The 9,217-nt window shown below is 37.7% G+C and overlaps 1 long non-coding RNA gene across 1 annotated transcript; it reads right to left on the bottom strand.

Moving 5' to 3' along the window:
- Window positions 1–1,311: 1,311 nt before the first annotated feature.
- Window positions 1,312–7,033, bottom strand: LOC140606496 (uncharacterized). Its single transcript, XR_012008823.1, has 2 exons — window positions 4,630–7,033; window positions 1,312–1,512 (listed from the first exon to the last, which is right to left on the bottom strand). It is a non-coding gene; the product is annotated as an uncharacterized lncRNA (long non-coding RNA).
- Window positions 7,034–9,217: the final 2,184 nt, after the last annotated feature.

Genomic DNA, 9,217 nt, shown 5'->3' on the forward strand with positions numbered 1-9,217 from the left:
TTTCCATGCGATCTGACGGTACCTCCAGGTAGATTCAGAACTGAGTTAAAATGGAGGACACCCAGCCAGTGTCAGACAATTGCTTGATATAGGAAAAAGACCCACACATTTGTTGACCAGACGTGAAGTGTGAATGTTGCATGTAGAGAAGGAAAACAGAGGTATTTTCACTTAACAGCTATTATAAGGGCTAAATAAAATAACATATTTAAAGCATATCATAGTGCCAATAGCAATGAGTGCAATAAATCTAGTATTTTTAGTCATTTTTATTCAACTATCTTTTTTACTAGGTCTCTACATCTTAAGTGGAGGATCCAATATATGTCCCCTAATCTGGCTAAAAAAAACTATTAAAATATAGCATTTTCATCAGAATTTGACAAATGAGGCACTGGGAGTGAGGGAGTTCTCATTTGTTGCTCAAGATCATCCCCTCAATCAGAACATAGAGGGACAGGACCTCAAACTGGTTGCTGAGACTTTTAGTACTCTCAACTTTAGTACTTTAAGGGTTAGTACTTTAAGATTTAATTTGCTATGTCATGCTGTCTCTTTTATAGTGAATTCTTGTCCTTCTTTTTTTAAGTGCAGAAAAAAATCTCATTCCACATAAAAATGTCACCAGATATCTACTTGGCCTACCCATCACTTCCATCGACTATTTCCCAAGACTTGCCAATTCTCTGGTTGTTTGCTCAAGACGACAGAAACAGCTTCGCTACTCTCTGCAGAGCCTTAGGCAGAGAAAACAGATTACTTCTGAGCTGAAGTGTTTTCTGAGTATCAGAAGAGGGGGATATACCTCCTCTCCACTATTCTATTAATGACATACAGGAGCATAGCACCTAGACAAATTAGCTACACTACGAGACCTGCACCCCACTTCGCTTAATTACTAGACTATTGCATTCAGGGGAGATGCATAGAGGGCCTTGCTGCTTAGCAATCTTGTCATCTAATGCCAATCATGTATTCAAGGCTAACAGGAGAATTCCCCACAGCTGTTCAGATGGCTTGTGCACCCAGTGGCAGCATTCATTGCCACTAAGTGAAGAGCTGAGCTCAAGGGTGTGTTGACAAAATACTGTGCACAACTCTTCAGTGTGAATGAGGGAAGATTCCCAACCATTCCTTCCACTTGTTTGCCAGTTGGTCTGTTTATTATTCTTCTGGGTCTCTTATTCCTGTGACTTGTAAGTCTTTGTTCATCCTTGTGGAGATCAGTGTATTGATACTTCTTCACTTTATGATATATGCTATCATATTTGTTGGTTATGACAATGGGCAGTTGTGGCGGTGTCTGTCAGCTTCCCGGAAAAGGAAAGTTTATTGAGCGAAGGGTCCATTTTTACAGCATTACAAACAAAGTGGCTACTTTTTTCCTAGACGTTTTAGGTAGTGGAGTCCCTTAGAACTAGACTTATATCTTCTGGTAAGATCAAAGCAATGAAATGAAAAACAGGGAATAAGAATGCAGTTCACTTTCCAGTGTTCATTAATGCTGTAGTGCTGGAAAAGAGGAAAAGAAGACATCTCAGGTACTCAATTTCCTGTGTCTGAATTCATCACTCTAACTGATGCGGTCAGAGTCACTTAAAACTCATGACTTCAGCCCCATGGCTGAAATTTATAAAGCCCCGATTTTGACCCCATTTAATCATTAGACTAGTATAGTGATCTTACACAGTTTCACAAACTGGATATTTGCTCTGTTGCCTGTAACCAAGAACCTCTTTGTACAAAGTTCCAATAATTGCCTCCAGTTTACAACTCCCATTTTGTGCCTACCTTGATTTAACTATTGAGTGCATTAAGTGCATTCCAGAAACAGCAGGGGTACTAACATAAAAGGTATAAGAAATTCATTACAGATGTGAGTATATGTATGGGGAAGTATGTAAATGTACACATATATTCATGTAATTTTATATGTATACATCTCTACATTATTCAGCATATTTATTGGCTCCATACTCTATATAGTAAGTATAAAAAAGATGAGGATATTCAAAATAGAGAGAGACCAGGCCCACACAGAACTTAAACAGCTAGAGAATGGCAAGAAAATGTGCCTGGGTGGTGCAGTCAGTTAAGCATCAGACTCTGGATTTTGGCTAAGGTCATGATCTCAGGGTTGTGGGATCAAGCTCCACATCAGGCTCTGAGCTCAGTGTGGAGACTGCTTGTCCTTCTCCTTCTACTTCTCCCCCAAATTGTGCTCTTGCTCTCTCTCTCAAATAAACAGATAAAGTTTTTTAAAAAAAGAATGGCAAGAAAAGTAAACAGGCAATCATTATATACTATAGTGAATACTGATGGGTAAAAGTGAGGCTGCTATGAAAATACATGACTTAGACTTCAGACTTGAATGGGCAGGAAACACTTCTCAAATGAAGGCTTTCCGACTACTTGGCCACTTAACCTGAGACCAAAAGATGAGGAGAGGAATAACTAGAAGAAAGACATGATGGGTAAGATTTCAGGAAGGACTGTGGGGAGAGGGAGAAATAGAGAGAGGAATCCTACAGAACGTTTCTAAGCAGCATTGGGAAATCTTTTAACAGACCTAAATTTACTCTGATTTTCTGCTGAAAATTGTATACCCTGAATACATAAATTGGGAAGAGCTTTGGTCTCATTCTATGCTTTGCTGAGATGTTTTCCTATACTCTCTCTGATTTATTTTCTTCCAAGTAATTTGTCCTATAGGAAGCTTTCCCTGATACTACAGGCTAGACCTTCTTCTTGGTCCTCTGGTTGAATCTGTGTTGCACTGAAGTATTAATGTTTTGTCTGTCTTCCTATGAATCTATGAACTTTTTGAGGGCCAGGCTATACTAACTCTAGAGCATAATTCTTGAAAATCAACATCAATCTGAATGGCAGCTCTGTAGGCCATCAGGACTCCTAATTCCTGAAGATCCCTCAGGTCCTCATCTAAGATTTTCCCAGCAGGGTTATGGGAGCCTGAAACATACTTCTTCCTATCAGGAGATTCCACCAAAGCAGTCTGCCAGGGGAGCTCCGCACTCGGATGCAAGTTCTTTCTGGGCTGAAGCCAATGATTAGTCAATCTTTCTTACCAGATATGAAGAGCTGTCTGACTCCAAAGCTTGATCTTCCTCTACTCTGATAGACCACACCTCCTTGAAAATCAATTAGCTTAGCCACCTGCTAGGTAATGAACAACTTTATCATTACATCCTGATGTGCTGAGCTTGGATTCTTGGCAGGCGACAGAACAGGAAATCTCCAGAAATCCTGACCTGAGGAAGCTCTGTGCACATGCATGTATGTATATTCACTTGTGAGTATAAGGGCTCCTGTGAGAGCTTTGAAGTGTTTCACTCTTTTTGCTTCTCCTGCATATTTTCTAATTTTTATTTATTTATTTATTTAGAATAAATAAATTTTAGAGAATAAATTATGATTTTTTTTCCTTAGTGAGTTTCTCAAGTGTATAAGGGTTCAAGGCAAACATACTTTTTTTTTAAGGGAAACATATTTGATCTGTATTTGCTGAATAGTTAGCTAATATTATGCCCCCTCCTTACTAAATCTTTTTTTTTTAATGTTTTTAGAAAAAAAAGAGAATAGGAGGGAATCAGCCAAACTGTCATTTATAAGGTTCTCTTCAAGAAAATTGGAAGAAACATTTAGGAACAAATTTCAGTAATTTGAGTAAAACTGATATTGGCATTCATAAATTAATAGGTAAAGATTATCAAACTGTATTATTTACTGCCCCCAAAGACAAGTGACATTACATAAACTCATGTTGATTATTTCTCTTTTACATGCTGCTTGTAGGTTACCAGGGAAAAGCAAAGGTCAATATTTAAGGCTTGAAGTTAAGAATTATCATCTGTAAGGTTCCAGTGGCTATCCAAGATGCCAGTAATTCAGTCTTAAACAACTCCTCATACATCTTTCTCATAATAGCCTAGGCTGTCAGAAGGCATTATAACTCATTAATTAAGTGTTAGCACATTAATGGTAAACAAATGGATCAAACTGTTAGAACAGTGAATATGTGTTTTGTAAGATTTTAGCCAGTAAATCTGTAAGTTTGTACTGAGGCTTAGATATAGTTATTAAATAAATAACCTTCTCACATATGTATAGGTCAGATATATGTATCTGTATGAGAGTATGTGCTATAATTTTTGCATATAGAGAAGGAAATTAAATTAGATTCTCTACATTTCTCTTAAGAAAACACAGAAGAGCTTAAACCATTTGAGCATGGCTTCTAATAAAATGGTTAAACTTTAAAATGATACTCAAAGGGAGATAAATCATGTATGTGAAAATTCATAGTTTTTTGGGGGGGTTGTATATGTTTTTAACTGGAGTTTGATTTGCCAACATATAGCATAACACCCAGTGCTCATCCCGTCAAGTCCCCCCTCAGTGCCTGTCACCAAGTCACCCCAACCCCTTGCCCACCTCCCTTTCCACTACCCCTTGTTGGTTTCCCAGAGTTAGGAGTTTCTTATGTTCTGTCATCCTCACTGATATTTCCCACTCATTTTCTCTCCTTTACCCTTTATTCCCTTTCACTATTTTTTATATTCCCCAAATGAATGAGACTATATAATGTTTGTCCTTCTCCAATTGACTTACTTCACTCAGCATAATACACTCCACTTCTATCCACGTTGAAGCAGATGGTGGGTATTCATTGTTTCTAATGGCTGAGTAATATTCCATTGTATACATAGACCACATCTTCTTTATCCATTCATCTTTCGATGGACATTGAGGCTCCTTCCACAGTTTGGCTATGGTGAACATTGCTCCTATAAACACTGGGGTGCAGGTGTCCTGCCATTTCTGCTAAATCCCCAGCAGTGCAATTGCTGGGTCGTAGGGCAGTTCTATTTTTTAACACTTTGAGGAACCTCCATAAAGTTTTCGGAGTGGCTGCACCAGTTCACATTCCCACCAACAGTGCAAGAAGGTTCCCTTTCTCCACATCCTCTCCAACATTTGTTCTTTCCTGGCTTCTTTATTTTCCCCATTCTCACTGGTGTGAGGTGGGTATCTCATTGTGGTTTTGATTTGTATTTCCCTGATGGCCAGTGATGCAGAGCATTTTCTCATGTGCTTGTTGGCCATGTTTATGTCTTCCTCTGTGAGATTTCTGTTCATGTCTTTTGCCCATTTCATGATTGGATTGTTTGTTTCTTGGGTGTTGAGTTTAATAAGTTCTTTACAGATCTTCAATACTAGCCCTTTATTTGATATGTCATTTGCAAATATCTTCTCCCATTCTGTAGGTTGTCTTTTAGTTTTGTTGACTGTTTCTTTAGCTGTGCAGAAGCTTTTTATCTTGATTAAGTCCCAATTCATTTTTTCTTTTGTTTCCCTTGCCTTCATAGATGTATCTTGCAAGAAGTTGCTATGGCCAAGTTCAAAAAGGGTGTTGCCTGTGTTCTCCTCTAGGATTTTTATGGATTCTTGTCTCACATTTAGATCTTTCATCCATTTTGAGTTTATCTTTGTGTATGGTGTAAAGGAATGGTCTAGTTTCATTCTTCTGCACATGGCTGTCCAATTTTCCCAGCACCATTTATTGAAGAGACTGTGTTTTTTCCAGTGGATAGTCTTTCCTGCTTTGTCAAATATTAGTTGACCATAGAGTTGAGGGCCCGTTTCTGGGTTCTATATTCTGTTCCATTGATCTATGTGTCTGTTTTTGTGCCAGTAGCATACTGTCTTGATGATCACAGCTTTGTAGCACCACTTGAAATCTGGCATTGTGATGCCCCTGGCTCTGGTTTTCTTTTTCAATATTCCCCTGGCTATTCGGGGTCTTTTCTGATTCCACACAAATCTTAAAATAATTTGTTCTAACTCTCTGAAGAAAGTCCATGGTATTTTGATAGGGATTGCATTAAACGTGTACATTGCCCTGGGTAACATTGACATTTTCACAATATTAATTCTGCCAATCCATGAGCATAGAATATTTTTCCATCTCTTTGTGTCTTCCTCAATTTCTTTCAGAAGTGTTCTGTAGTTTTTAGGGTATAGATCCTTTACCTCTTTGGTTAGGTTTATTCCTAGGTATCTTATGCTTTTGGGTGCAATTGTAAATGGGATTGACTCCTTAATTTCTCTTTCTTCAGTCTCATTGTTAGTGTATAGAAATGCCACTGATTTCTGGGCATTGATTGTATCCTGCCACACTGCTGAATTGCTGTATGAGTTCTAGCAATCTTGGGGTGGAGTCTTTTGGGTTTTCTATGTACTACTAGGATCATGTCATCTGCGAAGAGAGAGAGTTTGACTTCTTCTTTGCCAATTTGAATGCCTTTTATTTCTTTTTGTTGCCTGACTGCTGAGGCTAGGACTTCTAGTACTATGTTGAATAGCAGTGGTGAGAGTGGACATCCCTGTCATGTTCCTGATCTTGGGGGAAAGGCTCCCAGTGTTTCCCCATTGAGAATGATATTTGCTGTGGGTGAAAATTCATTTTTACATGATGTTACTTCAAGTGTACTTGGATATAATCATATCTGTAGGGCCTAATGAACAACTAAGTATGACTTTTGTCTTTTAACCAAAATATCCTAGGGTATCATGCTTTTATAGTATTTCTTCAACCATCAATTCCTTTGTGGCTTTTGGTTTACCTTACTATATCCATTCTGCTACCTAATTTTCTCATTTGCTTAAATGAAGACCTGGGTATCTTCCCACAGTTCTGCAGAGCAAAGTTTGTGGATTTTATAAATATTTGCTCTTCAGAAAACTTTTCAATCCATCTCCTTGTAAATTTATAGCCATGCTATTAAATATTTGCTTGGTTGAATTCAAACTTAGATATAAACCATTAATATGACTATAAATATATTTTAATATGTATTTTTAAGTCTCTCAGGAAAATCTGGATTCCTCAATAGTGAGAGAAGATGAGTCCTGCGTAGGGTTTTCAAGCCTTGACACTATTGACATTTGGAGGTTTTTCCTTCATTGTAGGTTCTGTCCTGAGTATTGTAAGATGTTTAGCAGCATCCCTAGCTCCTAACTACTAGATTCCAGTAGCAATCCTTGACCAGTTGTGCCAAATAAAAATGTCTCTAGACTGCCAAATATACCTTGGGGGGGGGGGCAACAAATCACCCCCAAATAAGAATGACTGGAAACCCTGTAATAAACATTTTATTACTAGTTATTTGCCTGAGACTTGTACTTTTAAAAGTGAGCAACTTTCACCATGAACCAAACATCAATACATAGTCTTGTAAACTGTTATTAATTATCCAGAACTCTAGTTTATGTTTAAAGTTGCTGTTTTCATTACATTTCTGTCCAGCTCTTGACATTTGGTTTGTTTTCTATCTTCAATCCTTCTAATTGAAAGTTTGTCAAGCTACTCTAACAATATAGATTTATTGCATTGATGCATTTATTGCATTGATGGTGTGAATTGATGGCTTCCCTAAATCCAGTCTTTGCAACATGACACTACATCTCCCCCAACAAGAAGTAGAGTCTATTTTCTTCTCTTTTGAATCTGGATTGGATTTGTGACTTGTCTGGCCGCCAGACTGTGGCAGAATTGATATTGTGCCAATTCTGAATTTAGGTCTCAAGATGCCTTGCCTGCTCTGCTTTCTCTTGAACATATCTGTACTCACATGCTGGAGGGATGGGAGAGATCACAAAACAAATCATCTAAGTAGAGGCCACCAGAGATGATTTCACCTTGAGCCAACCAGCCAGCTGACTGCAAAATCATGAGCGAGTTTAGCTGAGATCTTTCAAATCCAAATCAGAGGAATACACCCACCTGACCCCAGACTTAGGAGCTAAATAAATGCTAATCATTTAAAGCCACAAAGTTTTGGGGCTGGCTATTTTACAGAATTATTGATCAATTGATATATCTACTTGATTTCTCAGATTATCTCTAAAACTTTGGACCAGACTTATTCCTTTTATTCATTCTGCTTCAGCCACTCCAATAGGATTAACTACTGATCCAGCTTTTGTCCTCAACTGTAGCCCAGCCCCACTGTAAGGATCCCATAAGTCCTTTCTCAAGCCGTGAAAGGGGCAGAGTGGTTCAGTAATAGACTTTACTTTTCACATTCTTCAAAATGGCCTATCTTAATTTAGAATAACTATAGTTTTGATTAATGCCACAATCTGAAAGGGTTTTTTTTTATAAAACCTAGTAATGATTCTTATATAGACTTGTCAGATTTCAAATAAATAGTTAAATTCATAGATGTGACTTGGCCAGACTTTCCACAAGGATTTAAAACTTGGACTCTCTTCAGTCTAATGTATGGAAACCATCTGGATATTATTCATTCCAACTCATTTTGGCATTGTTCTGGTCTTATACTGTAAATCTAGTGTTCAAATATGTTGGACTTGTGCTTGCTTCAGCAGCACATATACAAATATGTTGGGCTTACTGGCATTTTCAATAATTTATTCTATCTGATTAAATTTTCTGAGTACCTTGGTATTATCCATCCTCTTAAAAATAGGGTAGTTTATGTAATTTGGCTGATGAATAGCCCACAAAGGTGGAAAACACAAATGATGACAATTAGATAAGGTGCCAATCATATAATCTGAGAATCCACCAATTATATAACTATGAATTTCAATAATGAGTATAATGATATTTCTATTATATAACCATTTACCAAAGACAGGAGAATGTTTTCTTTTTCAGTTTGTGACATGCAATGTATAAACTAGGACTGTATGCCAAAGGTCTCTGGGTCCCATGTACCCATGGGGCTTCTTTAGGTTCAAAATTCTATCATCTTTGTCTCCAACAGTCTATTCTGTGTAATGACTGAAGAATTCATGCAGCCCTAAAAATGCAACTCTAAGATTATTTTAGAAAATAAGCACATTGTTGGTGTGTCTGGGTGGCATAGTTGGTTAAGCGTCTGACTCTTGGTTTTGGCTCTGGTCTGATCTCAGGGTCCTGAGATGGAGCCCAGTGTCTGCTTCAGATTCTCTGTCTCCCTTTGCCTTTCCTGCTCATGCTCTTTCTCTCCCTCAAATAAATAAATAAATACATAAATGTTTTTGAAAGAAAGAAAGAAAGAAAGAAAGAAAGAAAGAAAGAAAGAAAGAAAGAAACACACTGCAATATATCTGATCAGAGTGTTAATCACAAACCAGCAAACTGTGGCCAACAGTTTGAGCATTCTACTGCTAATAAATGCCAGGTGAC

This window comes from Canis lupus, chromosome 16 (assembly GCF_048164855.1).
Source record: "Canis lupus baileyi chromosome 16, mCanLup2.hap1, whole genome shotgun sequence".
Lineage (NCBI taxonomy): Eukaryota > Metazoa > Chordata > Mammalia > Carnivora > Canidae > Canis > Canis lupus.